Genomic DNA, 16,704 nt, shown 5'->3' on the forward strand with positions numbered 1-16,704 from the left:
AAGTTAGGAGACTTCACCTAGTACCTCAGTGATCTGGAGCCATCGTGGCACCATGCGAGGCCTTGGTTTCCTTGATCTGTAAAACGAGGATGCTTGATCCATTGTATCTTAACTGGGATGAGTTTTGGAATCATCTGGAAAGTCCCCAAAGGTAGAATGTTTGTTTTGTTTCTTGCTGTGTTTCCAAGACCTGGAAAAGTACTTGATATGGAGAAGGCACTCAGTAAACACACATATATTTTATGAATGAATAAACTTTTTCAAAATTCATAGGCCTGGTTCCACCCTGAAGTCCTCATGCAGTTTGGGGTAGAGCCTACATGTATATTTGGAAAGGCCCTCCTGATCATTTCGCCAAGTGCCCTGGCTAATACCCACCAAGAACCACTAAACTCAATAATCTCTAAGGTTCCTTCGCATACAGTTGCCCCATTTAGCAAACAAAAATATAGAGCATCCAGCCAAACTTGAAGTTCAGATAAACAGTGAACAATTTTTTAGTATTAAGTGTTTGTCATGGAGTATTTGGTTGCTGCAACTTAAATAAACATAACCAGATAAGGCTCCTGCTTAGACTGATGGTCCAGAGAGTGGCACCTTGAAACTGGCCCAGATTTGAAAATCAGAGAGAGATAATCTTTGTTTGAATCTCTGCCCTGATTTTAGCAGATTGCTTAACTTCACTGGGCTCCACAACTATACCAGCTACCCTGTAGAGCTAGTGAGAGTATTAGAGATAATAGAGGTATGATGGCCAGCACTTAGCAGGCATTTAATAAAGCCTGCTATTGTTACTATTTTTTTTTCTGCTCTGTGGGGGTTGTAGAAAAACAATAGTATCAATGAGACTGTTATTAGCAATACTGTCTCCTAGTAAATTGGCACTCTGCAATAACCAAGATTATAGTTAACAGTTCTAGGTTGAGCTTGACAAAGTTAAATTGGATGCTGACCTTACATTAAACAATACCTCTATGTCTGGGGGAACAAAACCGTACTAAGAACAGATCATCCAGAATAAATAAAGGAAGGAAGTTCTTTCATTTCGTTCATTGTGAAATGTCATTTGCTTAACTGACTTTTTTGATGTTAAAGATAAATATTTGTTCAGGTTTTATAGGGTCACTGTATGGAGAAATAGGCTATTACTTGGGCAGCGGAAATACTTCAATCCTGACTAGGTTTTTCTGACTTCTAGGTTAAAGGCATCTTTTTCTTCTAGAGTTTAGTTGTTTCGAGACATTTTTAATACATCTCCGCTAGTTAAACAAATAGACAGCCAGGCATGGCAGTTCACACCTATAATCTCAGCACTTTCAGAGGACAAAGTGGGAGGACTGCTTGAGCTCATAAGTTCAAGACCATCCTGGGCAACATAGTGAGACCTCATCCATACTAAAAATAAATAAAAAAAAACAAGTCAGGCATGGTGGCACATGCCTGTCATCCCAGCTAGTTGGGGGCTAAAGTGGAAGAATCGCTTAAGCTCAGGAGGTTGAAGCTGCAGTGAACCATGATTGTGCTACTGCACTCCAGCCTGGGCAGCAGAGCAAGACCTTATCTCAAACTAATAATAATTATAATAGACATAGCAGTAAACATAAAATGCTCATTTAAAAAATTATCTCCTGAAATATCTATTTGGACAAAATCTTTAGATAATTTCATTATCAAATTTAAAAAGATATGGCTGGAAAATAATTTGATAAAGTTTCAGCTGAGCTACTCTGATACTGGCAAAAATACTTTAAGCCTCCTATGGTTACTTCATTGCTTATTCAACACATATTTATTGTTGAGCACATATTGTATACCAGACAGTGTGGTAAGTGCCAGGGACTATCAGTAAACAAAACAGAACAACATTTCTGCTCTTAAGGAGCTTATATTCTGACATAGAAAAACAAATATAAACATACTAAATAAATGAATTAATTAGGATATACATGTGATAAGTGCTATGGGAAAAGAAAAGGAGAAAGTTGGGACTCTGTGAAGGGCTAAAGTGGCTTTTTTTTTTTTTTTTTTTTTATGAGACAGGGTCTCGTTCTGTTGCCTAGGCTGGAGTGCAGTGGTACAACCATAGCCTCAAACTCCTGGGTTCAAGGGATCCTCCTGCCTCGGTCTCCCAACCAGCTAGGACCACAGGCATGTGCACCATAGCCAGATAATTTTTAAACTTTCTGTAGAGATGGGATCTTGCCATGTTGTCCAGGCTGGTCTTGAGCTCGTGGGCTCAAGTAATCCTCCTGCCTAGGCCTCCCAAAGTGTAGGAATTATACATGTAAGCCACCATGCCCATTCCTGGAGTTTTAAACAGCATGATGATAGTGGACCTCTTTGGGGAGGTGATGTTTGCAGATAGGAGAGAAGGAAGGAGCCATGCTGATCTGAGGCAAGAGAAGGGGAACATCGAGCACAAGTTACCTAAAGCAGGAGTCATATGGTTTGGCTGTGTCCCCACCCAAATCTCATCTTGAATTGTTACTCCCATAATTCCTACATTTAATGGAAGGAATCCAGTGGGAGGTAATTCAGTCATGGGGGTGGATCTTTCCCATGCTGTTCTCATGATAGTGAATAAGTCTCACAAGATCTGATGGTTTTAAAAACGGGAGTTTCCCTGCACAAGCTCTCTCTTTGCCTGGTGTCATTTATATAAGACGTGACTTGCTCCTCTTTGCCTTCCACCATGATTGTGAGGCCTCCCCAGCTACATGGAACTGTAAGTCCATTAAACCTCTTTCTTTTGTAAATTGCCCAGTCTCCGGTATATCTTTATCAAGAGCGTGAAAACAGACTAATACAAGGAGCATGCCTGGAGTGTTCCAGGAACAGCCAGGAGGCAATGTAGCTGGAGAGGAGAGAGGGAAGAAAAGAGTAGTAGGAGAAAAAAAAAGAGTCATTATTATGATCATAATTGTGATAAAGAACTCCAAAAACCTAACTTCCAGTTCTGAATCTAGTTTATTTACTCTGTGACTGTAGGGACATCCTAAACTACTTAAATAGAATGGTAGTACTTATAAAACATGGGCCGGGCTCGGTGGCTCACACCTATAATCCCAGCACTTTAGGAGGCCGAGGTGGGTGGATCATGAGGTCAAAAGATAGAGACCATCTTGGTCAACATGGTGAAACCCCGTCTCTACTAAAAATACAAAAAATTAGCTGGGCATGGTGGCGTGTGCCTGTAATCCCAGCTACTCAGGAGGCTGAGGCAGGAAAATTGCCTGAACCCAGGAGGTGGAGGTTGCGGTGAGCCGAGATCGCGCCATTGCACTCCAGCCTGGGTAACAAGAGCGAAACTGCGTCTCAAAAAAAAAAAAAAAAAATGGATAGTTAGAGATTTATTTCACAAAACTGACTAGAGAGAATCAGTGTAGCTTAGCCATGCTGTTAGTACTTCCATGGATAGCTCTGGGTGCTGATTTACTTACTAGATGTGTGTCCTTGGGCAAGTTACTTAAACGTTTCTGTGCTTCAAGTTTCCTTTCTGTAAAATGAGGCAACTAATAAAATCATCCTTTAGAGCTGTTGAGGGTTGCCTGGACAACTGTAAGGCTGTCTGTGAGAGACAGTCTCACATCACATGCTTAACGTAGTGATTAGCATATAGAAAGTACTAAGTAAATATCATTATTTATTATTATAATTTATTATTATAAAAGTATAATTAGGATTAGATATTTTGAAATATACACTTAAATGTATATTTGAAATGTATATTTAATAACCAAAACTGCTTTTTAGTGAAAATATCTTTAAAAAAATTTTTTTAAATTGTACTTTAGATTCTAAGGTACAGGTGCAGCTCATGCAAGATTGTTGCACAAGTACATTCATGGTAAGGTGGTTTGTTGCCACCTTCTCCCCATGAAAATATCTATTATTGTTATTAATACTTGTGGAGCCAGGCGCCATGGCTCACACCTATAATCCCAGCACTTTGGGAGGCCGAGGCAGGCACCTGAGTTTGGGAGTTCGACACCAGCCTGACCAACATGGAGAAACCCCATCTCTATTAAAAACACAAAATTAGCTGGGCATGGTAGAGCATGCCTATCATCCAGCGACTCAGAAGGCTGAGGCAGAAGCATCACTTGAACCTGGGAGGAGGAGATTGTGGTGAGCCGAGATCATGCCATTGCACTCCAGCCTGGGCAAGAAGAGTGAAACACTGTCTCAAAAAAGAAAAAAAAGTTGAGGTGGCCTCTCTGTAGCTGAATATTCATATCCTTGTACAGTCCCTTCCCACATTATACCAGGGTTGGTTTGTGCAACCATAGAATATGGCAGAAGTGATGGTATATCACTTCTGAGATTCAGTTATAAAAGACATTACAGCTACCATCTTGGTCATTCTTTCTCTCTCTTTCTGTCTGTCCCCACTTGCTCTGGAGAAAACGAGCCATGTCATGGGACAGTTCATGTAACACACCTTTTGCCAACAACCATGTGAGTTGCTGAGCCTCCTTAGAAGAGCCAAAAACCTTCTTAGAAGTGGATCCACCAGCCCTGGTCAAGGTTTCAGATGACACTAGCCCCCAGTGACATTCTGATTGCAAACTTACCAAAGACTGTGACCCAGAACCATCCAGTGAGACAGCTCCAGTTTCCTGACCCTCAGAAACTGCCTGAACATTTGTTGTCTCGTGCTGCTAGTTTTGGGGTGATTTTTGTTTGTTTGTTTTTGAGACGGAGTCTAGCTCTGTCACCTAGGCTGGAGTGCAGTGGAGCAATCTTGGCTTACTGCAGCCTCCACCTCCCAGGCTCAAGCAATTCTCCCGCCTCAGCCTTCTGCGTAGCTACATTCACAGGCACACAACACCACGCCAAGCTAATTTTTATATTTTGGTAGAGACAAGGTTTCACTGTGTTGGCCAGGCTGGTCTCAAACTCCTGACCTCAGGTGATCTGCCCGCCTCGGCCTCCCAGAATACTGGGATTACAGGCATGAGCCACCATACCTGGCCAGTAATTTGTTTATGTAGCAATAAATACTAATATAGTTTATATATTTTTTAAGTTTTAATAAACTTTCAAATATAAAGAATTTATTTGGCCCAAGCCCAATTCTATCATTTTTGTAGTTTACAAGCATTCATTTTTTATATAATTGTTATCAGTGTGTACATTCTAATTCATATCTGATTTTTCCTCTTAGAATTATTTCATGGGGCTGGGTGCAGTGGCTCACACCTGTAATCTCAGCACTTTGGGAGTCCAAAGTGTGTGAATCATGAGGTCAGGAGTTCGAGACCAGCCTGGCCAACATGCTGAAACCCTGTCTCTACTAAAAACACAAAAAGTAGCTGTGTGTGGTGGTAGGCACCTGTAATCCCAGCTACTCGGGAGGCTGAAGCAGGAGCATTGCTTAAACCTGGAAGGTGGAGGTTGCAGTGAGCCGAGATCGTGCCACTGCACTCCAGCCTGGGTGACGGAGCAAGACTCCATCTCAGGGGGAAAAAACGAATTATTTCATGTGTACCACCAAAGTACAAGATTCTTAGCATTTATACTAGCTGTATAGCATTCTGCCCTGTTACTATGTCATGCTACCTCAAATAGTCCCTTTTGCACCTGGGTTGGTTCTGTGATGATAGAATATAACAGAAGTAATGGTATGTCACTTCTGAGATTAGATTATAAAAGACATTGCAGCTACCATCTTGGGCATTCTAACTTTCTCTCTCTCCCACTTGCTCTGGGAGAAACCAGCTACTACATCATGGGCAGTGCCACGGGGCAATTCACATGACAAGCCTTTTGCCAACAACCATGTAAGTTGTTGAGTCTCCTTAGAAGAGCCAAGAAGGCTCCTTAGAATGCTATACTGGCTGTATGGCATTCTGCTCCGTTACTATGTCACACCACCTCAAACAGTCCCTTTCCTTGGAATTTAAATTACTTCCAGTTTTCCAAAATAATAACCAGCACAATAAAAATAGTGCAAATTAGCTGGGCAGTATACTGAAAGTTAAATAGACTAGCTCCCTTAGATACATAAAAGACAGCTCTAACACAGAAGGGGCAAGTCCTCCTAAAGTATATAGACCATGAACAAATATTGAACACAAGCATTGGTTAGATAAATGAGCAAATATAAGGCTGACCTAAGACAGTGAGTGCAAAGGAACTAGGTGAACTTACTTGTTTAGATAATAACTTTCTAGAATTCTGTGTGTTTCCTAGAGAAATATAGGAATGACAGCAGACAATACAACTTTGGAAAAACCCTATAAATAATTGCCTTGGCTCCAAGTATCAAAGCAGAATTTCAGAGAGGGTCCTCCTGCACTAAAGTCATTGTCCCCAGACTATGAGTTTCTGCCTCTTTCAAGCATTCTCCTCCCCTCCTCTGGCTGTGCTTTGTCAGACTCTACAACCGTGGCTAGAAGAAAAAAGTTGACTTAGCCATTCTTTGTTAAAATTTAGGACTATGTTAGAGATACCAGGTTTCATTCAAATACAGGCTTCTTTAAAAGGCTTTCACATAACCAGATCCTATGAGTAGAAAGCCATCAGGCCTCCAATTCAACTTCTTCAGATTGGCTGGTTTTGGTGCTCAACTTTTGACTTTACCCACCTTCTAGACAAAGTTTTGATGACCACCAGGGAAGCATGACATCTTTAACATTAAAAAAACAATCATGATTGAAGGGAACTGCACTGCATACATCAAGGAGCACTGAATATGACTAACTCTAAAACTTCATCAGGCCATGAGGTTTTATTGACATCTGTGTATTTGTCTTCTGCTGTGATAATCCTCACTGAATGTGGAGTAGTCTCCTTTCCTGCCCCCAATGCTCTGCCTCCCTTGGAAGACTCCCTTCATCTCACCCCAGCCCCATTCAGCTTCGTTCAGAAAACCTTCATTTTTATCTCCCATTAAAGTTTGTTTGATGAAAAGTCTCTGAGGCTTGAATGACAGCTCAGTTGTTTGAAACCTACTGGGTTAGAGAATGGTGCCATAAGCTTAAGATCAAAAGGTCACCAGGTCAGGATTTCCTTTCTGAGGAAGAAAAGCTTCAGTGACAGTGATTCAGTGTAAAGTTATCATCACTAGCATAATTACACACACACACACACACACACACACACACATCCCACAATGCATACACTGTCCCAGCTGGAAGGGATCAGGGTGGACTTCTGGCTCTGGCCTCCAGCAACCTTGGTTCAAATCCTGCCTTCGCCACTTGGCACTGTGGCTTCTTGCAGCCATTTGAACCTCACTGAGCCCGTTTCTTCTTTTCGGCAAACTGTAGATAATAATCATGACTACCTTACAGGAGAAGTATGTTGGTTCAGGGAACACACTTAGTACAGTGCCAAGCATGGAAGTAAGCTCTCAATAAGAATTGTCAATTATTAAAATTACATTCTTGGCTTGGTCCAGTGGCTCACACCTGTAATCCCAGCACTCCACGAGGCCAAGATGGGTGGATCACTTGAGGCCAGGAGTTGTAGACCAGCCTGGCCAACAGGATGAAACCCCATCTCTACTAAAAATACAAAAATCAACTGGGCATGGTGGCACATACCTGTAATCCCAGCTACTCAGGAGGCTGAGATGGAAGAACGCTTGAACCTGGGAGGTGGAGTTTGCAGTGAGCTGAAATTGTGCCACTGCACTCTAGCCTGGGCAACAGAACAAAACTCCATCTCAAAATAAATAAATAAATAAATGAAATAAAATGATATTCTTGTTTTAATTATAACAATATTTTATACATCGCTCAAGCCAAAGTCCAATAGCATTACAGTTATTTTAAAAATATGTATTATCTCCCTTTTAAGGACAGGTAGTTTCTTGGAATTATTCATATTTTTGTACTTCATGAAGCCTAACCCAGCACATTCAGCACAGCAGACCTTCAATAAGTCTTTGGCAAATAAATAAATAAATGCTCTAAATAAAGTGGATCTGCAGGGACAGGTCTGTACACATAATCCCTCTACTTAGGATCCTAGTAAGATGCTATACACATTTTGAAAGCTCTATAAATATTTTATAATAGTAACAATGATATAATAATTATAATTATGAATGAAGATTACTCTTACCTCAATTTCCTGAACTAGGATTATGTGTAACAGCCACAAAGAAAATGTATTCATACAGGGTTCCAGCTCAATGCAAACTGAACCGTAACTTGATTTTTAAAATAAATAAAGCAAATGAATCAATGGGTCCTTTACCTTTCAAACAGTTGTTTCTAGGAAGCAGAAGTGTGGGGCTGTCATATGCAGGTTATGATAAATTAGATCTTTTCTTTCAACATTTAGATAATAATTATCATCACAGGAACTGGATTATTTTACATTAAATTCCTAAGCTTCATTATGCTTATCATAAGTGGCAAACCAACTAATGAAATCTGAGTGATGAGCTTTGGGACATAGAAGGGAGCAGGCCACATGGGCCATTCTCTTCTGCTTTCTCTATTTTAGCTTTCTTCAGACAAGGGAGGCTGAAGCACTCTTTTGGAAGAGGAAACCACAGAGCCACTAGCAGCAGGTAAGCCTTCCACATTGTGATTCATAGACTAGAGTTTTGTGGTATTAATAAATGTTCTTTAGAAAGAAGACTCCTGGCCGGGCATGTTGGCTCTTGCCTTAATCTCAGCATTTTGGGAGACCAAGGTGGGTGGATCACAAGATCAGGAGTTCAAGACCAGCCTGACCAACATGGTGAAACCCTATCTCTACTAAAAATACAAAAATTAGCTAGGCATGGTGGTGCACACCAGCAATCCCAGCTCCTCAGGAGACTGAGGCAGGAGAATCACCTGAACCCAGGAGGTGGAGGTTGCTGAGTGCTGAGATCACACCACTGCAGTCCAGCCTGGGCATCAGAGTGAGACTCTGTCTCAGAACAAAATAAATAAATAAATAGAAGAAGAAGGAGGAGGAGGAGAAAGATTCCTTAAGGGCAGTATGACCTTGGGCAAATGAGTTTTGATGAGAAAGAGCGAGAGGAAAAGGTTCTGAACATGGGTATGCTGTCAGTAGGATAGTCCTCCTTATGGCCCAGGTGTAGAGTACAAGGCCACATGTTGTCCTTGGGCGTGATAGCAAATAAATAATGTGTGCTTAAAAATTTGTTGTAGGAAACTTGCTGTGAATCTTAACAGTGGCTATATCTAGGTGATGGAGCCATAAGTGATTGTTGTTTTTCCTTTATTCTTTTAAAAATATTATTTTCAAAGCTTTTTTCTTGTAATGGCAAGTAGTAGTTTTATTGTCTGAGAAACGTGTTAGCTTACATTATATTATAAAAATACATGACTATAATGTTAAAAACAATTGTGTTTTGGGCTGAGCGACATGGCTTATGCTTGTAATCCCAGCACTTTGGGAGGCTGAGGCAGGTGGATCACGAGATCAGGAGATTGAGACCATTTTGGCCAACATGGTGAAACCCCATCTCTACTAAAAACACAAAAATTATCTGGGCGTGACATCACGTGCCTGTAATCCCAGCTACTGGAGAGGCTGAGACAGGAGAATCACTTGAATCAGGGAGTCAGAGGTTGCAGTGAGCAGATATCACGCCATTGCATTCTAGTCTGGCAACAGAGTGAGACTCTGTCTAAACAAACAAACAAACAAAAACATTTGTGTTTCAAGGGACATTAATAAAAAAAGTGAAAACACAACTCACAGAATGGGGGAAAGTATTTAAAATCATATATCAGATAAAGGACTAGTATCACTTACCAGATATGAATAAAGACTTCTTGTAATTCAACAATAAAAAGACACATAACCCAATTTAAAAATAGACAAAAGATGTGAATGGACATTTCTCCAAAGAAAATATACAAATGGCCAATATGAATTCTTAACATAATTAGTCTTAGAGAAAAGCAAATTAAAGCCACAGTGCGATACTAATTCATAACCACTAGGATATCTATAATCAGAAAGAGGATAACAACAACCATTGGCAAAGATTTGGAGAAATTAGGACCCTTATACACTGTTAACGGTAATGTGTAAAAGCATACAGCCACTTTGGAAAACAGTTTGGTAGTTCCTCAAAAACTTAAATATAGACTTATCATATGACCAAGAAATTCCATTTTTAGATATATACCCAAGAGAGAGGAAAAACATTTATCCAAAAACATACGCTTGATTATTCATAGCATAACTCATTATAGCCCAAAGTGGAACAACCCCAATGTTCATCTAAGGATGAATGGATGAACAAAATATGGTACATCCATACAATAGAATACTGTCCAGCAATAAAAAGGAAAGATCTACTGAAGCCCCAGGAGCCACAGCCCCAGCTGAAGCTGGCATCCCTGGGCCCAATTCCTGCTGCCACGGTTCCACCATTGCCAGTCCTCAGACCTTGAAGATCCTCCACCACTGACAGGGCTGTCACCAATTGCCATCCTTGCAGAGGGTGCTCCTGCATTTGATTTATCATATGCTAAATCATTTGCTTTGTACTTTCAGCAGGGGCCAGGGAAGAGGACTCTGGAAAGGACACTTGGGCCTGAGATACCTTAAAATCAGAAAAAGACCCGAGGAACACATAGGGTAGAAGAATATAGGGAGCATGTAGGAGACAAAGTCTCATTCTGTCACCCAGGCTGGAGTACAGTGGCACAATCTCGGCTCACTGCAACCTCTGCCTCCCAGGTTCAAGTGATTCTCCTGTCTCAGCCTCCCGAGTAGCTGGGACTACAGGTGTGTGCCACCACACCTGGCTAATTTTTGTATTTTTAGTAGAGATGGGGTTTCACCATGCTGACCAGGCTGGTCCTGACCTTGTGATCCACCCACCTAGGCCTCCCAAAGTGCTGGGATAAGGCATTTCTTTACCTGTACCCTTTTAGGGATTTTTGGCTAAGACTGAGAATTAAATTAACATAGATAGATCAATAGGAGAAATGCATACAAATTTGTTGAATACAAGTTTTATGTTGCACAGGAGACTTTACAAGGAAATGAAGACCCAGAGATGCAATTAGAGCTTAACATGTAGATACTGATTTAGACAAAGAGAAGTACATTATGAAAATGTGACAAGGAAAAGAGGCTTGGGCTAGGGTAGTTAATTGGTGAAGAAGTGGCTAGGAGGATAAGGATTAGTTTAACAAGTTTGTTTGTAGTATTTCCATAGCTTTCCCCCTCCTTGATGATGAGAATATTTCCTTCTGGTAGAGGGAGAACATCTTTCGCATGGGAATTTTTTTTTTTTTTTTTGAGACGGAGTTTCACTCTTGTTACCCAGGCTGGAGTGCAATGGCGCGATCTCGGCTAACCGCAACCTCCGCCTCCTGGGTTCAGGCAATTCTCCTGCCTCAGCCTCCTGAGTAGCTGGGATTACAGGCACACGCCACCGTGCCCAGCTAATTTTTTGTATTTTTAGTAGAGACGGGGTTTCACCATGTTGACCAGGATGGTCTCTATCTCTTGACCTCGTGATCCACCCGCCTCGGCCTCCCAAAGTGCTGGGATTACAGGCATGAGGGACCGCGCCTGGGCTGCATGGGAATTTTATCTGCTGCTTTTAAGAAATAGAAGGGCAGAGTGATCATTTTGCACCTTCTTGCACTTCTTGTTTTTTAAGCGCGTTTAGCTTAAAATAGTCAATATGCTAGAGTGGCATATTTTTAACTCCTTCAAGCAGCTACAACAAAATGGGGAGAAAAATAGTGACAACTGCGGCAGCAACCTACGTGTGTCAAACATCTCTCATGAGGCAAAATTAACAAGAATAATAAACAAGTGACATGTCAGTTATGGAGTTATCCTCTTACTGGAAGAAGTTCCATAGATAACAGGAATTTCAAAAAATCTGTAATGGAAACCAACTTTAATGTAACTGATAATAACTCCATAAGGCTCTTAATTCTGAACCACTCATTAACGAGTGCTTCAGTTGATGAACAAATTGGGTTTTACCCTGAACTGCAGATGCCATTAGGTCTCTGCTGGCCCTAGACTTTTTTTAAGGATGAAAATGAGCCCCATATTAATTCATGTTCAACTACAGAAAACAAGTGAAACTTTGTTTGCTCCAAATTGGAAACTGAAATATGGAAACAGCAGTGTGAAATTAAACAGATGAAAGTGGTTTATTGGATAATGAAAAGGCAAAGGATAGTTAAGTATATTAAAGATGGACCTAAACTTAAAGCCAGGAACAACAGAAAATGTGGAAGAATCTTTCACAGAGGAGCAAAGTGAAGTTTTTCCATACCCTGATTTTCTCCCTCTTCCCTTCAATACTCTGGACTTGCACAAACAAGCCCTCTCAACATCTGAAAATTGGAAAGCAACAGTGGAAACTTCAGAAAGCTCGATTATTTGGAAATTGAAAGATTACAATATATGACTATACAAAAAGAGAAGTCAAAGCTACAAACTACTTTCTGTACTCCAGCAGCTACGGAACGACTCTCTTCCTCCAATGCTATACTGAAAGTGTAGCATTCAGTATGCCAAAACTTTCCGATTCATTGAGTCTTCAGACATCTTGTGTAGATAAAAGGTAAGGAAAAAGAAAAGAAAAACAATTCTGGTTCTTGCAAGCTTGGACAAAATGCTTCAGAATGGATTTAGCAATGCTGGCAAATATAAATGAAATTCTAGACCACCATCTCTAAAAACTGCATCCACCACAAAACAGTTGATTGCAACTTAGGACTTTAAAACTCCTAAAACTTCCGTTTTAAATCCACGCCAAGAACTTTCAACTAGGACCAGACAATGCACTGACTGGTTAAAGTGACCTCAATAAGGTTCTGCCCCCAAGGTCTTCAATACCAGTCTCCGTCTTTTCTTGAAAATGAAAAGAAATAAATCAAGGCATCAATCGCAAACTTTACCAAAAAAATACAGTGTTGAATGGACCATTCTATATTTAGAAGCTATTTGTTGCCTTCATTAATATTTAAGTGCTTATCCATTGACTAAAATTAATTCTTTTCATTCACATATCTGAGTGTGAACAAATGTATTCCAAGAAACCCAGCTAAAATATAGTTCATTGTTCCCAGATACAGGTATTAAAACACACACACACACACACACACACACACACCCCAATTGCTTGATATGATATAGACTGGAATTATGAAAATTACTGCTGGGAGTATTTTAATTTTCTTAATTGTTAATTTTTTTTAATAGAGATGAGGTCTCACTTTATTGCCCAAGCTGTTTTCAATCAAACTCTTGGGCTCAAGCTGTCCTCCTGCTTTGGCCTCCCCAGATGCTGGGATTACAAGGATGAGAGCCCTGCCAGAGTCTTTATATAAATGGAAGGGCTTCTATGCTGACATGTTTGACAATCTTTTGCATGTTACATTTCGAAGAAATGTTTCACTTAGTAAACTGTTCTATTCAAAGATTGTTCTTTTGTGATTGTTTTTCAGTATAATTCTGTCATCAATAAATGCTATAATGGGTGGTGGGGGGAGGAAGACGGTACTGAAACTTATTGTAGCATGGATGAGTCTTGCAACTATTAGTAGCATGTTGTTATTTTCCTAGTTACATGCAATGTCCAGAATTGGCAAATCCATAAAGACAGAAAGTAAATTGGTGGTTGCCAGTGACTAGGAGTAGGGAGGAATGGGAGCAACTACTAATGGTATGGGGTTTCTTACTGGGATGACAATGTTCTAGAATTAGTGGTGATGGTTGCATGACTCTGGGAATATATTCGAAACCAATGAATTATATATTTTAAGAGTAAATTGTGTGACATGAGAATTGTATGTCAATAAAATGACTAAGATAAAAACAAAATTTCAAGTATAAATCCACTAAAAATTCAGAATCTGCCATACTTTTCATTGAGTTTTGCTTACTCTTGAGGGCCTATCAATGTTTTGTTTTTGTTTTTGCTTTGAGATGGAGTCTTGCTCTGTTGCCCAGGCTGGAGTGCAATGGTGTGATCTTGGTTGACTGGAACCTCTGCCTCCTGGGTTCAAGTAGTTCTCTTGCCTCAGCCTCCCCCGGTAGCTGGGATTACAGGCACATGCCACCATGCCCGGCTAATTTTTATACTTTTAGTAGAGATGGATTTCACCATGTTGGCCAGGCTGGTCTTGAACTTCTGACCTTGTGATCCACCTGCCTCATACTCCCAAAGTGCTGGGATTACAGTCATAGGCCACCGTGCCAGGTTGGGCCTATCAATGTTTACTGACTAAATGCAAAGAAAGAGATATAAAGGAGAGTTGAAAGCTGGAAATTCTGGGGATGGAGAGCACATTTCCCCCCCCCCCCTTTTTAAAGACAGAATCATGCTCTGTCACCCAGGCTGGAGTGCAGTGGCATGATCTTGGCACACTTGGCTTCAATCTGCTTCTGTAACTTCTGCTTCCTAGATTCAAGCGATTCTCCTGCCTCAGCCTCCCAAGTAGCTGGGATTACAGGTGCGTGCCACCACACCCAGCTAATTATTTGTATTTTTAATAGAGATGGGTTTTCACCATATTGGCCAGGCTGGTGTTGAACTCCTGGCCTCAAGTGATTCGCCCACCTAGGCCTCCCAAAGTGCTGGGATTACAAGCATGAGCTACCATGCCCCGCTGAGAGCACTTTTTATTTTCGGGACAGGATCACACTCTTTAGCCAAGGCTGGAGTGCAGGGGCTTGATCTTGGCTCACTGCAGCCTGGACCTCCAGGGCTCGGGTGATCCTTTCACCTTAGCCTCTGGAGTAGCTGGGACTACAGGCACGCGTGACCACGCCCAGCTAATTTATTGATTAATTGATAGAAACAGGATTTCACCCTATTGCCCAGAACTCCTTGGCTCAAGGGATCCACCTGCCTCAACCTCCCAAAGTGCAACGATTATAGGCCTGATCCACCGCGCCCGGCCCAAGAGCACTTTTTAAATGCAGCAGTCCCCCTGCTTCTGATCTCTCATCCCTTATTTCCATGGAAGGAATTCGTTTCATAGAATCGTAGACATTTGGGGTGGGATGGGGTGGGGTGGGGGGGGAGATTTTAGAAAATGTCTACTGCATCCAAATGCCCTATTCTACAGATAAAAAACAAGGCCCAGGAGGAGGAAAGGGTTTGCGTACTGCCATCCAGTGAGCTGGCCAAGGGGCTGAGATTCAAAATGAGGTTTCCTGCCTCTACATATCTTCTGGCTGCCCTTTGCCTATTCCCTTAACAGTCAGGAGCCATCAAGTTCAGGAATTTGCAGGTGTGCTTCGCTGTGAACTGCGGGGCAGCAGCGTCTTCTCCCCAGAGGCAAGCATGTCGCCTTGTGAAGTTTGATGGCTCTTCACTTGCACACTTAGAAAAAGATTGCGTGTGTGTAACGGCCTGCTGGATGTGTGCGGTACTAGAGAGCTTGGGGGTGAGGGGAGGACTCTTTCCCTTAAAAAAAATCAGTTGACTGGAGAGCTGACATTGTTTTTCAATACCTGGTTTTTATAGTCGTTCCTTCTGTTCCCAAGTTCTTCTGTTTATTGAAGCCACCTTCTATTTGAAACACTAAAGTCAGAGCTTCTCAATCCCTCCTAATTTCTCTTGGACCCATTCGATTGCTCCAAATCGAGTATTTAGGACTGAACTAGGAAGCCAGTTCAATCCTGAACCCCCGAGGCAGGCATTGGGTCTTCCCATAGAGTTCCCAGACACCTGCACCCTTTTGAACACGTATCCTCCCCTTTCCTCTGAGGATTCGGTCCTGCAGCCGACCCGGAGCGAACGCACTGAGGTCAAAGGGGAGGTGCCCTTGGAGGCGGGAGGTTTCTGACCGCCCCTGCGATCGTGCGGCTGAGGCACCTGCGGTAAATAGAGGTCTGCATGCTCCAGTCCCCTTTCACGCCGGGTCAGAAAACTTCTTAGCTGCGTGGAGGGAAGAGCTGTACAAAAGCGCTGGGCGTGGACGTTGAGCGGGCCAGCCTCGCGGCCAGGACCCCCCTTCCGGAGATGAGAGAACCGCACCGTCTCACCGGGGATGGATTTCTTTTCCGCTTGGGGGAGTGTGCGAGGATGGGGGTGATAAAGACGGGTTGGTAGAAGGGGCGTGTCGGGGTGGAGCAAGGTCTTCGGCTTAGTTCTCGCCGGGGCAAGGCCCGCGGGCCAGGCGAGGCGGCGAAGGTGCACTAAGGTGCCTCGTGGGCCTAGTGGAGTTGCAGCGGCGCGCAGGCGCACTGGGGCCCGCCCGCGGCCGGCTCCGCGGTACAAAGAGCGCGCCGCAGGGAGCCGGGCGTCCTCGGGGCTGAGGGAGCAACCAGGCTTTGCCGGCCCGCGCCGTCCTCCCGTCCTACTCCGGAGCGCAGCCGCAGCCGCGGCCACAGCTGTCTCCAACCCTGGGCGTTAGGCTTGCGCGTCTGCCGCGGCTTCCTCGCCCATGTAGCGGCCGCAGAGCCCGGCGACTCCAGAGCGATTCAGAGTTTAATTCTGGCGCTCGCCAGCGGGGGGACTCCGCCCCCTGCGCCCCGCCTCTCCCCGAGCTCCGGGTCTGCTGCGGAGCGAGCGAACTGCGGGCAGGTTGGGAGGAGCGGCCGAAGGTGAGTGAGGCGCGGGGCTGCTCTGCGCAGCTTTCCGCGGTGGGTTTGCCCGGGAGCGCCGGGTTCCCACCCTTGCCTCGGGCTGGCTCCCGACTCCAGCCAACTTGGCCCGCGCCGGGGGAGCACGGCGGCCGTGGCGGTGGCGGAGGGCAGCCCCCGCAGGCTCCCGTTCGCCCAGTGGAGTCC

The 16,704-nt window shown here is 43.1% G+C and overlaps 1 protein-coding gene and 1 long non-coding RNA gene across 28 annotated transcripts in view; both read left to right on the forward strand.

Annotated features, from left to right (window-relative positions):
* Positions 1–11,764, forward strand: part of LOC144581988 (uncharacterized) — a 30,088-nt gene extending 18,324 nt beyond the window's left edge. For 2 of the 3 annotated variants that reach the window (XR_013533579.1, XR_013533575.1), the window contains exons 4-5: positions 8,461–8,527; positions 11,657–11,764. This is a non-coding gene — a long non-coding RNA (uncharacterized LOC144581988). The remainder of the gene's footprint in view (positions 1–8,460; positions 8,528–11,656) is intronic. The other variant, XR_013533576.1, reaches the window with a different exon arrangement.
* A 4,452-nt stretch (positions 11,765–16,216) lies between these two features.
* The window catches only part of KANK1 (KN motif and ankyrin repeat domains 1), a 230,269-nt gene continuing 229,781 nt past the window's right edge, over positions 16,217–16,704 (forward strand). For 18 of the 25 annotated variants that reach the window (XR_013533553.1, XR_013533557.1, XR_013533560.1 and 15 more), the window contains exon 1: positions 16,217–16,518. The gene's annotated coding sequence lies outside the window, so the exon portion shown is untranslated. The remainder of the gene's footprint in view (positions 16,519–16,704) is intronic. The other 7 variants (XR_013533556.1, XM_078368029.1, XM_054255616.2 and 4 more) reach the window with 1 other exon arrangement.

Source organism: Callithrix jacchus, chromosome 1, assembly GCF_049354715.1.
Source record: "Callithrix jacchus isolate 240 chromosome 1, calJac240_pri, whole genome shotgun sequence".
Taxonomy (NCBI): Eukaryota; Metazoa; Chordata; class Mammalia; order Primates; family Cebidae; genus Callithrix; species Callithrix jacchus.